This window comes from Dermacentor variabilis, chromosome 6 (genome assembly GCF_050947875.1).
Source record: "Dermacentor variabilis isolate Ectoservices chromosome 6, ASM5094787v1, whole genome shotgun sequence".
In the NCBI taxonomy this organism is placed as follows: domain Eukaryota; kingdom Metazoa; phylum Arthropoda; class Arachnida; order Ixodida; family Ixodidae; genus Dermacentor; species Dermacentor variabilis.
In genome coordinates this window covers 183507205-183524522 of record NC_134573.1, presented here as the reverse complement: position 1 = coordinate 183524522, position 17318 = coordinate 183507205, and the positions used below count along the sequence as shown (strand labels likewise).

The following is a 17318-nucleotide window of genomic DNA, read 5'->3' as shown; positions in this document are numbered from 1 at the left end:
TTATAATTAAATATTATTATTATTATTTGTTTTGAACACATATACACAGGTAACAGAAAAGGGAAAGCGAGGAGCAGGCTGGCAACTGCCACCGGAAGGGGCACAACGCCTGCCTACTCTTCTGAAGGGAGGTGACAGCAACACAGAAATGGAAGATAGGAAGGAGGGGAGGAAAAAGGAAAGAGGAAAGGAGAGCAACAGGACAAATCTAAAGACCAAAGTAGAACACTGCAACAGGACAAATTAAATAGAAAGGTATACAATCAATGCATTCTACCGGTGCCGACATATGGAGCAGAAACTTGGAGACTGACAAAGAAGCTCGAGAACAAGTTAGGCATCGCGCAAAGAGTGATGGAACAAAAAATGTTAGGCGTAACACTAAGGGACAGGAAGAGAGTTGTCTAGATCAGAGAGTAAACGGGTATAGCCGATGTTCTAATTGACATTAAGAGAAAGAAATGGAGCTGGGCAGGTCATAAAATGCGTAGGTTAGATGGCGGGTAGATCATTAGGGTTACAGAATGGGTGCCAAGATAAGGGAAGCGCAGTAGAGGACGGCAGAAGACTAGGTAGGGTGATGAAAATAAGAAATTCTCAGGCGCACGTTGGAACCGGTTGACGCAGCATAGGGTAATTAGAGATCACAAAGAGAGGCGCTCGTTCTGCAGTAGACATAAAAGATTATATATATATATATATATATATATATATATATATATTTGAAAGGCTAGTGACGTCACTCCCCACGTCGCAAGCTGCCGTCCCCGCGGGAGCTTGCACAATAATAATTTTTACAGGGAAATGCATGCGGGGAGCACTACGTGCTTGGTATTGTTATAAGGAGTACGTTGTCATCAATGATATGGTCCGGATACTTGTTTTATGCTTTTTCTCTATGAAACGAATGTTGTGCTGTATGTTGTATGCATGATATAGTAGTAGTTCTGCGGAAACCCGCAAGGTGGAGAGAAGTAATTGATAAAGGGAAAATAAGACATCCACCCGTTCGTAGCAATTGCTACAAAGGAAACCCATACGGGTTCCTCGAAAGGAAAGCCTCAGAGTTGAAGAATATATATATATATATATATATATATATATATATATATATATATATAGTTGAAGAAATGAAAGCACGTAGGAAAAATAACGGGACTGTGGAAAAGGCCGGACATCGGAACAAACGTCCGTACTGTTATTTTTCCTTCGTGCTTCTATTCCTTGAACTATTTATATGGCGGATCCTGTGCTTCACTGATATATATATATATATATATATATATATATATATATATATATATATATATATATATATATATATATATATATATATATATATATATATATATATATATATATGGAATTGATTTCGTTATTGTTGCAGCACCGCTAAGGTTAGGAAACGAAATTAGAACTCCCGAGGAACGACACAGAGAAAAAACACGGCAATACGGCCCGGGGCAGCGTACGACAAAAAACGATTACTACAATTACTCTAAATTACCATTGCTACCGTTGCTCTAAGGCGATAAAGCATTGCATACCCCATCAGCAGTTGTAGTGGTTGTTTTGAACAGATGCGCTGGACATCCACTTCCGCAGGGCCGTAATCCCGATATCTGATTCCGCAGGGCCGAATCCCGATATCTCCGGAGCGGCCACGCGGTTATCACGCGATAATCACGTGCTCACTCGCGGAGGGTGGCTGGGAGAGGGCACGTTCGCCGCTGCTGCTACTCTTCGCGCCTGGCCGCGACGCCTGGGCCCAAGGCACCCCGTTCCCTCCTTTCCCTTTCTTGGAACCGGGGAGACTCCCTCTCCGCCGCTCGGGGAGAAGCGCGATTCTCCCGATGAATCTTTGTCTTTCGGCTGAGGAGCTGGCGACTGGCTGCATCTCAGTTCAGCCGCTGAGACCGCCGCACGCCGTCCCCCTGCTGCGCTCGGCCTAGGTGAGCGACTGGCCGCCCCAGGGCCCGAGCGCGGATCTACTCTGGGTGAGCTGAGCTCTTATCAGCCTCTTTTGTGGTTCCAACATTGTGCGGTTTCTTTCGCCTCAGACGTGCGGAACGCTCCGCCGCTGTGGTTTTGTTTTGTATTGGTGTTTGCTGCTGTTGTCCAGTTGGTACTTGTATCTTAAGGTGAATAAACACCTTAAGTTGAGACTCACCTTGTCCCCCTGGCCTGAATCCGCCGTGGTTGCAATTCACTGCGAACCGCGGGTTAGGGGTCACAGCGCTGACTGTTAGGGCTGCTGCGACACTGCTAGCGAGCGACTGCCCCTCCGCCGGCGCTGTGCGATCCAGAGAAGGGTCAGGTGCGCAAGCGCGAACTTGAGTAATACCCCTATAAATGCAAATCATTTTTTTATTCAGGTACACTAAAGGCCCTTGAGGGCATTATATAGGGGCATCTATACAATATCGTGTCATTCACAGAAACGCCAGATAAAAAAGAAAGGGTGAAAGCAGATTTGGAATCTGTAAAAGGCAAATACAGTGGTATGAGGGAAGGTTATATAACGACAAATTCAGTATGTTATTCATAATTAAATCAGTTGCAACGAAAATATTACCATAATTCTATATGCTCCCCAATAACAAGTAACACAAAATAAGCGAAAAACATTTATATTAATCCCGGAAATTATAAATGCAGTATTATAATATATGAACGTCTACTGGCACATTCAAATCCACACGAGTAAAAACAGCAGCAAGGAAAGGTTATACAATCTTAAGAAACCCATAAACATAAAAGCAGCCGTTGATCACGGAGAAGGTGTTCTAGAAGTACCCTTTGAAAAATAGTCGCTTCGATGCAAGTTTGTAATACTGGGAACTAAAAGCACTATACACCACACGAATACCACATTACCTACGTAAATCTGTGGCAAATACCGATGTCTCCATTACTGAGAATGCAAAGGTAAAGGAGTCCACGAAACTGCGCACTGATAAGGGCAGAAAACACTAGTATAGCAAAAGCGTGGTGCGCCTCTAATGTCAGCGCTTCGCATCTGTAAAATCAGGTAAGAAGCATCGCCCACGTGTTCACCTCTCATTTTAAAGGCGCATTTGGTTTCAGTTTATTGTTCCCATGATCGAAGCTGAGAGTATACACATGTAGGATGTGGCTTGTGGCAGCGATTTGGTTGCTAATATCATTTAGCAAGTGTAAAGAAGTGCCCATATCTTTTTCGGCAGAAATAAAGAAATCACAAGACGGTATTGATGCGCGCAAACCGACAAGGGAGCCATCAATTCACACACGCGTATATGTCATGCAGCAGGTTTTTAATGGCCTTCTGACGGCCCGTATTCTCAGAACATTATGTTTGTCTGGTGTAGTGGACATGAACTAGAAGATGAAACTCGGAATTCACAAATCCCGCGAGGCGGTCAAAGGCAGCGCCCCCCCCCCCCTCCATTTTTTTTTGTTTTTCCGTTGAAGCCAGCTTGCGTTAAATGATTTTAGGAGAGCTCTTGTGACTTTCGACGCAAAGAAAATGTGCGGAACGCTGGTGTGACCTTCACCCCAGCCAAAGTTAAAACATCCAATCGTCTCGGCGCCTTCCAAGGAGAAAGAAATTTGTGTACCATAGCGAAAACGTTCGCAGAGAACGTGTCGCACAGTTTCTTCCAATCCACTACATTCCTTCGTGAGCCTGAGCTCTCAATTCGAGTGTTGCATTGAGGTACTTTCAGTCCTTCATTCGTTTAATTTTCACTCTGAAATAGTGTTACTTTACCACTGAATATATCTGCACGTGATAGTTTCAGTGAGGTATGCATACTCTTGAGAGTGAGATGAGTGATCAGATTGAATGATATGCCCCGGATGTAACTGCCAAATAACAATAAGACAATCAGAACTACTTGATTTCTGAGCCGAACTTGGTGACCTAACAAGCTGAGGTCTTTGTGGGCTGCGGGAATGATGTAGAAGTAATAATCAAAAGGTGAGCGAGTATATCAGGTTCTATAGTGATGGTCCCAGTCTGCGCTATAAGTGCAATCGCCGTGTTTGCCCCTCGTCGCAAAGGCCCGTCGCCTGCATTTCCATGGCCGGTGCTACCTGTAGCAGAGTGTTGTCATTGCGCTTCCTCTACACTTATCCATGGTATGTTACCCGCCGTAGTGGCTTAGTGTCTATGGCATTGCGCTGCTAATCAGGACGTCGCGGTATCAAATCCCGCCTGCGGCGACTGCATTTCGATGGGGGTGAAATGCAAGAACATTTCGGCAGAGAAACTTAAGACTGCTTAAAACATTGACGCCATCGCCCTAGGGAAAAAGGCGAGGTCAGGCGAAGCCACGGGCGGTGGGGGAGGTTACCTGGCGCTGGGGACTGAAGAAATAAAAGAAATATCGGTGGAGATTGAGCTCCGGAGTTGTAACAACGTCTCGTTTTCTCTCTCTCCGGTGTGCTCCACAGGTGAAAAGTATTTTCCCGTGCGTTCCTTGTCTGCGCAAGTTGTCGCGTGCACTCCAACTGTGCCCCGGCAAGGCCAAATGAAAACGCGCCAAGCGTCTCAACGCGCTCGCTTGCTTGCGAACGGTTCATAACTCGAAGTACCGCTTCAGCAGCGTTCAATTGGACATTAATGTCTTTGTTTTATTTTGTGCACTCATTTTATACGGTCATGACGTGGCGTCACCTCCTCCCCATTGGCTGCACCGTCATGTACCCAACGACGCACGCACTAGGCCACACGTTTAGTCAGCCAGAACGGTGGAGTCGCCGTGGAGGCGCCTTGGCGTCGGGGAAGTGGGCTCGACCCGCATCTCGGAGGCCCCAGTGCGATTCCCACCCAGACCTAAATTTATTAAGTGTTCTTTCAAAGGTATTAATTTATGTTGCTTACAGGAACCTCCCTGAAAAATTTTACATCAATCTGAACATTCTTTTATGCGTTTTTACTCTTTGCGCCGTCGGCCAATTTTTCTATCATCACGCCGCCGACTATGACGCCGGATTTTCGCGTAATGAGGTACGTAATGCTTTTGGATCAAAACGCTCGTTGCCGTGCATTGGGTACATGTCAAGGTCCTCAGGTGGTGAAAATGAACTCGCAGTCTTCCGCTACAGCGTGCCTCATAATCAGATCGTGGTTTTTTCACGCAAAACCCCAGAATTTATTATGGCGCATTCGTTGCGAGATACCAGGTGCCACTATGCTGCTTAACAATCAGAAACCGGAGCAAAAGCTGTTTTCTATTTCCCACTGGATGAGGGCTGATAGCCAAGGGTGCGTCTGCGTGAGTCGATAAAAATGTATGGAAGCGTTTTAACGATGCTCGCGCATTTGCGAACGCTCGTGAGCGTTTAAGTCGTCTCGAGAAGCGACCTTCCGAGCACACAAAGTGCAGAATTAATTGTCCGTGATTTGTGTTTGGGTTTCCAAGCGTTAAGGGCCCCGTCTCTCAGAAAATCCGGCATAGGCGTCCCGCTTCCAGAGTGGGCCGTTGTTTCGGCAAAAATCATTCCGAGCCGTGCAAACCTAACCATGCCGACCCCTCATCTTGCGCAAATAAGTTGCTGCACTAATTGAATTTCTCAAAGTAATATACGTCACAAAAACCGTATAATACGACTTACACTACCTATAGACATGATAGCGTCGAATTGTAATTTTAATATACGAGAAAACATAATTCTGTTACGCGGAAAACCAAGCACAAGCCCCTTTTCCAACGTTTGTGTCTTGTATAGGCCGGCCACGTCATCAGAGATATGAGCGCGCCGGCGCGCGCAAATCTCAAAGGCCACGGAACGACGCACCCGGTTCCTTGTAACACCTCCAGATGGCGCTCGCCTGCGCCGCATCGCTATCATGTTCACAGTAGAGATTAGTAAGCGGCGATTGGGAATATTGGTGGAAGAAAAGTAAGGAAACGATATACAAAGGACGCGTGCAAAAGCAAAGTTCACAAATGGGGTTCAGAAAGTTTGATTATGGCAATTCATCGAGGGTTTCTTTTTTCCTTTCCTTTTTTTTTCTTTTTTAACATAGATAGGACATTAGGTAATATAGTAGCAAAAGCTTGGTAGCGAAACCCACCACCCCGTTCCAAAGGGGACCCTCATAGCATCCATCCATCCATCGCTGCTCACGCAAAAGGCCGTGCTTCTAGTAGAAAACTCGCCTTCGTGCATAACGTTCGCCGCCAGCATTTGCCGGTAAACATTGCGGTTACTTAAGCTGCAGTTACCGGGAAGCGTGAGAAGCCGTCAGGAATCTTCGAATGCTATCGCGTTCCACTCTTAAAGGCGAAGCTTACGCGTCCTCCAAATTTGTTTCAGCAGTGCTAAGAAAAAGGTGCTGATGATTCGGCTAGTTAGTACATATCGATTGCGCGTAGAACAAGGAATGTATTTCCATGTCATCGTTTATTTTTCAGCATGCGCCTGCTAAACGCAGTGATTTGACGCATTCGTACTCTTGCGCACGTCAATGTATGTTTCAGTCGTTTCAAGGCGCAAGCTCAACTCCGTCTTCCACCAGGAATACCATGAGCGGAAGCAACACTTCTGTGCCGCCTGTGGCGCGGCGTGGCATTCACAAATACTTCTTCCTTCCGCATTGAAATGAACGACAGCCCTACTTGTAACAACTGTGGCTGCGAGGAGACGATCAAGCACGTCCTATGTGAATGTCGCCGTTACATGTAGCAAGAAAAGGGCTCGCGGCCGTGCTAAAAAGATGGACGATCGCCCTTTGACAGAAGAAAAAAGCTCTATAGGACACTGGTACAGGTGGGTTTCGGCGCTCAAGGTCTTAAGTGCTCTGCTCAAGTTCTTAAAGGGACACTAAAGGTTACTATTAAGTCAACGTGGACTGTTGGAATACCGTCACAGAAACGTCGAAACGCTTGTTTCGTGCCAAGGAGAGATTTATTTTAAGAGAAAATGCGTTCTGAAGCGTCCGCGCACCTCTAGCGCAGTTCAAATCGCCCGCCCTCCGATCGAGGAGTACTGACATCATGGTCTCTTAGTGACGTTGCGCCATCGGTGAGTAGAACGGCGTCCGCAGACGGCGCTACGGCTTTTCTGCGCAAAACGCGAACGCGCGGCCAGAAACAGAGCCAAGACAGAGCCGACAGCAGAGCGAAAGCGGGAGTATGGTGGCTAGCGGAAGGAGAAACGAATTACGTCCCACATTACGTCCCACGGCACACGGAGAGTCCGTTTTCGTTAAACTATAGGCTGCGGCGAGCTCGCAGCGTGGTCGGCGTGGTCTATGAGAAGCGACGAGCCTTTTCGCACTCGCAACAGGGCATAAAAATGTGCGAATCGACGCAAAACTCGGCCTAGAAACGTGCTTCGCCACAGCCAGGGCTCAATACGACCCAAGCTGGCACGACCCAGATGTTGTTTCCCGCACCGCCACCAGGCGCCGCTACTATACCTCAAACTCCAGCGCAAGGCGCCCATAAGCTGGTATTTCATTCTATGACGCTAACTTCGACGCTCGTCGCAATGGACCCTGACACCGACAGATCGGCTCGCGATGGTGGGCTCAACCTCAGCGATTTGAGCACCGACGAGCGCGACCTGCTGCTGAGGGCTCGCACTGCCGGCGTCGTTGCGTACTACGACGGCGGCCTCGACACCGGCTCTCCGGAGCGGGAAAGCAACGAGGACTTCCCACGACATCACATGGACGTGGCATTCTCGCTGCTTGTTCCAAATGAAAGTTTCGCGAGCCAGCAGAACCCTCACAGCACGACGCGATAACGAAACTACTGAAACTCCAAAGCGTGCGCGGCGCAGAGTCGAGCGCGCAGACTCGAGCGAAAACGAAACCTTTCGAACACCCATATTACTGAAGGGCAACGTCAAAATGTTATTTTTTCTTAGAATCGAATAGACGTAGACAAATAGCATTTTTTTCCGTCTTATAATCGAATGAAATGATATTTTTAATACGAGTAGTTGAGTATTAGTAACACAAATTATGAGGAGTCCTTTCGTCATCGGGCTAGTACCGGAATGTCGCTGGGGGGTCTCAAATCGTGTTATGCATTTACCTCAATTTCTCGGTTACTAAAGCTCTGTTCGCGATTATATTGACGCCTTAGACGTTCTAGAACATTGCTCTACCACTTTAACTTGAGTTTCTGGTAACCTTTAGTGTCCCTTTAAGGACTTGTGAATTGTGCGACCGACTTTGAAAGTTGTAGCGCGCAGCAACGCGTTATTGTGCGAATTTTTCTTATTTTATTTTGTTTTTGTTTCGGTTATCACATTTTATTTCATTTACCCATTTCTCCAACACAAGGTAGCTAGGCAGTACTTGCACTGGCTAACCTCTCTGTTTTCCCTCCCTTTTTCTCTCTTTCAACGCGCTTTAGCTGCCGCGAATTAAGGGGGAGCACGGGCTGCCCGAAGCCCTGCCAGTCCTAGACAGTGGCAATGGCAAGTCGCCTGTTGGTCCTGAACCGCCTGTGTGTTGCCAATAGGCCGGCCTTCTTCCCTCGATATCGAGAAGCCACCTCAAGAAGACCAGCGAGGTAACGCCCTAACCTTTCTGCCGAAGGGAGATGAATGGTAGCGAAAGCCCAGAACAGGATTTGCTCCCTGTGTAGAGTGCAGCTAAGAAACGGCTGCCCATTCCGCCATGTCCAGCAATGACTTAGTTCCCGTGGAACGGAAGACCTCGACAGAAACAGCTTCTGCGGTAAAATTACGTACAAAAGTAGTTTGCACAATAAATTGCGTAGAGAGACGGAATTTGTGAAATGTTGGCGTCGTTCCATGCGGCTACACTTCATAAGTCGTCAAAGTCTTTCATGTTGCTTAAATGAAGGTTTGCAAAAAAGTCGCTTGATTTCGGTGGCGGATAATAAGCCTTTCTTTTTCTTTGTGAACAGATATTCGTTCATGAACTTATCAAAAAGGACATTTTCATGTAAGTAAGATAGTCATCGCAAATGTACAGGCTCCATCGAATTACTTCTAAATATAAAATTCCGTCGTGGCAATTGACGAAGTTTAGATTATGGTTCTTGGTCGCTTAAGCAGGCGGCACAAAAGACTCACTCTCTTCCATCGTTTATGGTTAACCTAGCTGTTATGAGAACAAAGAAAAACTGCGCAAAAAAGAACAAGACAGAGAAAGAACCACACTACACAGGCGCAGACTAACAACTGTTTGTTGTTAGTCTGCGCCTGTGTCGTGTGGTTCTTTCTCTGTCTTGTTCTTTTTTGCGCAGTTTTTCTTTGTTCTCATAATGTCATACCAACTTGCCCCTCACCGTACGCTTCTAACCCAGCTGTTTTTCCCTCTCTTTCTCTTGACTGTACATGGCACGTAGCTTGAAGCTTCGGGCATTGCACAGTCCACGGCCTCCTTTGAGCGGCGAGCTCATGCCACCTCGTTAGACAACCTCTTTGACCAGTCGTACCGGACAAGTATATTTTTACCTTTGACAGACACTCGTTCAACGAAACAAGCATGAGCTGCCGGCGTCGGCCCTCACCGGTTTCCTCTGCTGACTAACCTGTACGTGTTGTGACATTGCTCATGGTATGAAATGTTTCCGGGAAGTTTTACATAGCAAATGTATCCGCTGCTGCAATCTCCACATACATACCGTACCAGAGAGCACGCACCTTGCTGGCGATATTTATAAAGAGAGCAAGAACCCAGACAACGAGGATATGCACACTAAGTACGCACAAAAAGTGATGGTGGTGCCGCGTACGGGACATTATCCTTGTGCGCGTCATCGTACGTGAACAAAAGGGCACATACGCGGTCGAAGGGTCTCACGAAAGAAATCGCACGCGGCCGAATACGCCGCATTCAGGGATAGTGAATAAGACTTTCACTATTGCGAAAGCGGCGAAATTAGCCACGAGTGAGTTAATGACGTGAGGTAACGCGCAGGTCGTCTAGGAATTCCTGAACACTGATGTTTCATGCACACGCTTGTGCTGCAGCACGCCCCCAGTTACATCATAAAAGATAAAAGACGTCATTGGCACATTCTCTCGGCCAGGATAGCTTAAACAACTACACAGCATCTTAGCGTCATCATCATCAGTCTGGCTACGCCCACTGCAGGGCAAAGACCTCTCCCATACTTCTCCAGCTACCCCGGTCATGTGCTAATTGTGGCCATGTTGTCCCAGTAAACTTCTTAATCTCATCCGTCCAACTAACTTTCTGCTGCCCTCTTCTACACTTCCCTTCTCTTCGAATCCAGTCCGTAACCCTCAATGACCACCGGTTATCTTCCCTCCTCATTACATGCCCTGCCCATGCACCCATTTCTTTTTCTTGATTTCAACTAAGATGTCACGTTTGTTCCCTCACCCAATCTGCACTCTTCCTATCCCCCCCCCCTTAACGTTACACTCATCATTCTTCTTTCCATAGCTCGTTGCGTCGTCCTCAATTTAAGTTGAACCCTTTTCGTAAGCCTCCAGGTTGCTGACCAGTAGGTGAGTATTTCTTTTTTATTTATTTACAGAATACTGCAGGCCAACTTGTGACCCAGGCAGGAGGGAATACGTTCATACAGCAATGCAATTAAATACGTTCAAAGAAAAGAAGTGCATATGAAATATGAAATACACTGAATCATATGAGGTACATTGTAGGATGATTGTTGTGTTTATATAGGAGCTGTGTGTTACCAGTACTCACGTACGGGGCAGAAACCTGGAGGCTTACGAAAAGGGTTCTACTTAAATTGAGGACGACGCAACGAGCTATGGAAAGAAGAATGATAGGTGTAACGTTAAGGGATAAGAAAAGAGCAGATTGGGTGAGGGAACAAACGCGAGTTAATGACATCTTAGTTGAAATCAAGAAAACGAAATGGGGCATGGGCAGGACACGTAATGAGGAGGGAAGATAACCAATGGTCATTAAGAGTTACGGAATGGATTCCAAGGGAAGGGAAGCGTAGCAGAGGGCGGCAGAAAGTTAGGTGGGCGGATGAGATTAAGAAGTTTGCAGGGACAACATGGCCACAATTAGTACATGACCTGGGTAGTTGGAGAAGTATGGGAGAGGCCTTTGCCCTGCAGTGGGCGTAATCAGGCTGATGATGATGATGATGAAGGATGATATAAATACATAAAAATACATTCTACACGCATACAATGCAAGGGATTGAATTGAAAGGAGAGAAATATTTACAGTACCAGTTTACACAGTTTTTACACAGTTTACACAGGTTGTTTTTTTTTTCGTGCTAACACGCATGAAAGTACTCATGCGGTCACACGTTTATTTGAAATGCAGTTTTTCAATGGAGTGTAATATGTTATTGTACAGGAATACATCGGTCGGCAGAGAGTTCCAATCATTTATTGTTCTAGGAAAGGAGGAATATTTAAAGCAATTTGTACTCGCGAAAATAGGGGTTATCTTGTCGGGGTGATAATTTCTGGCAGCTCTAGCTGGTAGCGGCTGGAGACAGGGGAATGACCAAGTTGCAGTTCCCTTTTCCAAAGGCGGAAAAGCAATGTTAGGCTTGCTACCTTTCTTCGGGTTTCTAGGGTGGCAATATAATTTTCATTAATCAATTGAGAGGGGGAGTAATAACGTCCATAACAATTATATATGTAGCGGACGGCAAGCCTGTTTATGTTTTCCAGTTTTTTAATATTTTTTTCGTAAATGGGTCCCAGACGACGCAAGCATATTCTAATCGCGATCTTACGGGTGTGTTGAATGCCAATTGTTTCACGGATGGAGGAGAATGTTTCAGCTTATGTCTCAGTAGGCTGAGTTTACGTCGAGCAGACGCACAAACATTATCAATGTGTTGCGACCAGGTTAGACGATTGTTGATGGTTACACCCAAATATTTAAAGGAGTCTGTTTCAGAAACCGCGGATCGATTAATAGTGTATTGATATGTTAGAGGGTGTTTTTTGTTGGCAATTCGCATAAAAACCGTTTTTTCTTCATTAAGTTTCATTTCCCAGGTGTCGCACCAGTCAGAAATCGCAGTAAGACTTTTATCCAGGATCACTTGATCATTGGCATCCTTAATCTCTTTGTAAAGTAAGCAGTCGTCCGCGAACAATTTAATACTCACACTATCGTCTATGCATGCTGTTATGTCATTAATATATGCTAGGAGAAGTAGCGGTCCGAGCACGCTCCCCTGCGACACTCCCTAATTTACGGGGAGACATCCAGAGTAATGGCCCTCAACATCGACGAATTCTCGGCGCATGCTCAAGTATGCACAGATCCAGTTTACAATGTTAGGTGGAAACCCATTGTTGCTTATTTTTGTTATCAAACCAAAATGAGAGAACCTATCGAAGGCTTTGCTGAAATCGAGGAATATAACATCAACCTGGCCGGCTTTATCAAGAACTGAGGCAAAAGCGTAGACGCTAGAGAGAAGCCGAGTAGTGGTAGACAGCCCCTTACGAAAGCCGTGTTGGCACGGGGACAGAATACCATGTTTTTCAAGAAATTCCGTCATGTAATTTGAGATAATATGCTCTAAAAGCTTGCAAGATGTAACCGTCAGTGATATATGGCGATGGTTTGATAGTAATGTAGGGTCGCCTTTCTTAAATACAGGCACAACACGAGCGACCCGCCAGTCTGATGGAACGATGCCAAAAGATATGGACGAGCGGAAAATTACGAGAGGAAAATGTGAAAGCCACTCGGCATAGCGACGAAGAAAATCATTAGAAATGCCGTCAGGACCGCATGTCTTTTTTGTGTTTAGATTTAAGAGCATAGAAAATATACCCTCGTATGTTTTAAAATCAGAATTTACGTTTTCCACATATTCAGCAATCACCGGCGACCACTGATTAGACTCAGAGAAGATAGAATGGAAGTAATGATTAAATTTGGATGCCTGGTGTTGCTTATCCTGAATTATCTGACCCTCAATCTTTAGGTGGTCAAGACCTTGCCTCTTGTTATAGTTCAAATGTCGCCAAAATTTTTCAGGGTCAGTCTTAAGAAATTGGGTGACCGTATGGGAGCAATAAAACTGCCTATCTGCTTTAATTTTTTTAGTGAGCGTTTGTTTTAGCTCGTCGAATACTGGGCCAAACTTTTTTTGGCTTCGAAATATTTTTACTTTTCTAACGAGGTGGATTATATCTCGATTGATCCAAGGATTTTTTCGGTGCACCTTCTTCATTTTACTAGGGATGAAGTTATCAATACAGAAGTGGCAAATGGATTTCAGCTTTAGCCATAAATTAAGACACAGCTTCATACACTTTTCTCTTGAGGGATAATGGCAACCTGCTGTTCTGAGAATGCCTGCCAAACGCACCCCAGCCCATTCTTATTCTTCTGATTATTTCAGTCTCATGATCCGGATCCGCGGTCACTACCTGCCCTAAGTAGATGTGTTCCCTTCGTAAACTGCTGTTCTCTCCCGAGACTGTTAAACATTACTTTAGTTTTCTGCAGATTAATTTTTAGACCCAGCCTTCTGCTTTGCCTGTCCAGGTCTGTAAGCATGCATTGCAATTGGTCCCCTGAGTTACTAAGCAAGGCAATATCATCAGCGAATCGCAAGTTACTAAGGTATTCTCCATTAACTTTTATCCCCAATTCTTCCCAATCCAGGTCTCTGAATACCTCCTGTAAACACGCTGTGAATAGCATTGGAGAGATCGCATCTCGCGGCCTGACGCCCTTCTTTATTGGAATTTTGTTGCTTTTTTTATGGAGTACTACGGGGGCTGTGGAGCCGCTATAGATGTCTTTCAGTATATTTACATACGGCACGTCTACACCCTGATTCTGAATGCCTGCATGACTGCTGAGGTTTCGACAGAATCAAACGCTTTCTCGTAATCAATGGAATCTATACACAAGGGTTGGTTATATTCCGCACATTTCTCTATCGTCTGATTGATAGTGTGAATAAGGTCTGTTGTTGAGTAGCCTTTACGAAATCCTGCCTGGTCCTTTGGTTCACAGAAGTCTAAGGTGTTCCTTATTCTATTTGCAATTACCTTAGTAAATACTTTTTTAGGCAACGGACAGTAAGCTGATCGGTCTATAAATTTTCATGTCCTTGGCGTCCCCTTTCTGATGGATTAGGATTATGTTAGCGTTCTTCCAAGATTCCGGTACGCTCGAGGTCGTGAGACATTGCGTATACAGGGGGGCCAGTTTCTATAGAACAATCTGCCCAACATCCTTCAACATATCTGCTGTTACCTGGTTCTTCCCAGCTGCCTTCCACATTTGCATAGCTCCAAAGGCTTTCTTTACTTCTTCCGGCGTTACTTGTGGGTGTCAAATTCCTCTAGACTCTTCCCTTTTTTCAATATCGTCGTGGGTGCCACTGGTACTGTATAAATCTCTGTAAGGCTCCTCAGCCACTTGAACTACCTTCCCATATTAGTAATGATTTTCGCCGGCTTGGTCTCTTAACGCATACATCTGATTCTTGCCTATGCCTGGTTTCTTCTTCCCTGCTTTTAGGCTTCCTCCATTCCTGAAAGCACGCTCAATTCTATCGATATTATACTTCCTTAGGCCAGCTATCTTGCGCTTCTTGATTAACTTGGAAAGTTCTGCCAGTTCTATTCTAGCTGTAGGGTTAGAGGCTTTCATACATTGGCGTTTCTTAATCACATCTTTCGTCTCCTGCGATATCTTACCGGTACCCTGTTTAACGAAGTTGCCACCGACTTCTATTGCACGCTCCTTAATGATGCCTATATGATTGTCGTTCATTGCTTCAACACTAAGGTCCTCTTCCTGAGTTCAAGCCGAATACCTGTTCTGTAGCTTGAGCCGGAATTGCTCTATTTTCCCTCTTACCGCTATCCCAATGATCGGCTTCTTATGTACCAGTTTCTTCCGTTCCCTCCTCAAATTTAGGCTAATTCGATTTCTTACCATCCTATGGTCATTGCAGCGCACCTTGCCGAGCACGTCCACATCTTGTATATGATGCCACGGTTAGCGCAGAGTATGAATTCTTTTTCATTTCTAGTCTCGCCATTCGGGCTCCTCCACGTCCACTTTCGGCTATCCCGCTTGCGGAAGTAGGTATTCATTATCCGCAAATTATTCCGTTCTGCAAAGTTCACTAATAACTCTCCCCTGCTATTCCTATAGTGCCTACGCCATATTCCCCCACTGACTTGTCTCCAGCCTGCTTCTTGCCTACCTTGGCATTGAAGTCGCCCATCAGTATAATGTATCTTGTTTTGACTTTACCCATCACCGATTCCACGTCTTCATAGAAGCTTTCGACTTCCTGATCATCATGACTGGATGCAGGCGTGTAGATTCATGATTAGATCGTGGTTCATGATTAGATCGTGGTTCTGGCATGCAAAACCACAACATTTCATTTTCATTATGTACCAAAGACACATATACCGACACTGCAATCAATGTGTGAATACCGAAAACATTAAAAAATGCCAGGTCACATTTCACTATCGGAATTTAAAACACGAACTACTCTTTCAGACATTCTCTGTTTGATAATAGTTAGCTCCCTGCGAACTCTGCAATCTATGACTTATGCTTAACATCGCACCAGCTGCTTGTCCTGACGTAAATGCGTCGTACTCTTTTCTGCGAGAAAGAGCATACCGTCTGTCTTCAGGCTCAAAGAAAGGGCATAAAGTAAGATTTGTGTGTTCTTTTCTTTCAGTTCTCTTTCCCATCATTTTTTTATATTTTTTCTCGTTTAAGTGTACATAGGGTTCATGCTTCGTACATTAGGTGATGGTGCTAATTAAATACTTCGTTCGTGGCACTACACATGTACCCAAAGGGCCCATAACCTCGCGTCGTAGAGAATTTTGCCAACGCCGTTATGTTCCCTTTCATGAAAATGTCTTCGAACGGCCGCTTCTGTCCATTCGTACATAGCCCATCAACCCAAAACCTAAGCATGTCGCGAACACTGCATCAAGCACTCAAGCTATCATCACGCCAGAAATTATTTCTGTTCCCGCCTATCTGCAAGCTCTTCAAGCAGGTACCATTATACGTATATACCGGATGTCCCAGTTAATTTGCACGAAGATTTTTTAAAAACCCGAGAGCTCTGGGAAAATCGTACCAACTGTATAGTAGCCGTAGTCGTGTGTACTTACAGCCAGTACTTTTTCTCATCACGAAGTATTAATCGATATATTGCTTTTAATAAGTGAACTTTTTAATTATTGCTTCAATCGCAAACATGTCACTTACAAAGTTGTAGGGAACCTTAAATAACCTCCGAAACAAGCATTTATTTTGTGCTGAAGTGTGCCTAGCTGGCTTTTCCAAGACAAAATAGAAGCCCGCGAAATACGCGAAATATGAAACGGATGCGCGCTCGCGCGCCGCTACTAAATCGCATCCAAGCAACCTTTGAAAGATATGCGGCTGCATTCGCTTATCGCCGCATCGTATAAGGCTTCGTCATGCAGGATCACTCGAGAGGTTTCGCGACCTCACTGGCGTGGTGCGATAAGCGTCGGCATCTGCGGACGTAAGAATGTTGTGCTCGATTATGAAGCACTCGGGATAGCTTTAGCCTTCACGTAACATAAAACAAAGCTACAAAATAAATTCAGCTATGGCTAAAAAAGAACAGCGCGCGAAAGCGCACGAAGAAAAGAAAGAAGGAAGCTCTCTGAAGAACAGAAAATAGTTACTCGGGAGTTTATTTCAATAAAAAGAAACCTTAACCAAAAGCACATAAGGCGTCTCAGCCGCCCACGAAGAAACATCCAAAGAAGCAACTGCTTTAGCCATTTATCCTTTCTGTCTCTTGAACTCCGGAAAAGAGGCAAAACAAAGCACTTTATTACCTATTTCTATTTTTGTCGCAAATTTTCTTTCTTTAAGGATAGGGTGACGTCATGAAGGTGCGTTAAACAGTCACGTTTTACACAGGTTTTGAGCGGTTATCTTCCACTGCCACTTAGAGCACGTGTTCAAACAGCTCGCCGTCTGAAGCAATAGAGTATACCTGCTTCTTTCCCAACACTTGTTCTGTTGCAGCTTTGACCAAAGACGTTGAAATCTCGGGGCAGACTCTGCTTATTTTTGCCTTTTGGGGGTCCGGTGTAGTAGTTTCCCTGCTACTAACGCTGTCTTTCACGTAGCCCCATAAGAAAAAGTCCAGCGGTGTAGTGTCCGGCGACCTTGCAGGCCAGGGTACAGATCCGTCCAGGAAAAAGCTTGTCGAGCCACGCTCGAGACTGACCAGATGTTGTTGTTGAAACCAGACGTTGCGAAAGACCGCAAGTGGAACGTTGCAACAGACGTCGTTCACAGGGCCCTCGAGTATACCGTTGATGTAGTGTTGCGTCGTTAGTGTGCCGTCAAAAAAAGATGGATT

General features: G+C 45.3%; 1 protein-coding gene across 4 annotated transcripts in view; it reads left to right on the top strand.

Annotated features, from left to right (window-relative positions):
• The window catches only part of LOC142585927 (MFS-type transporter SLC18B1-like), a 96610-nt gene that overhangs the window by 25331 nt on the left and 53961 nt on the right, over positions 1-17318 (top strand). Inside the window, exon 2 of one of the 4 annotated variants that reach the window (XM_075697031.1) lies at positions 1635-1997. The exons of the other annotated variants lie outside the window; for them this stretch is intronic. The gene's annotated coding sequence lies outside the window, so the exon portion shown is untranslated. The remainder of the gene's footprint in view (positions 1-1634; positions 1998-17318) is intronic. 4 annotated transcript variants of the gene reach the window in all.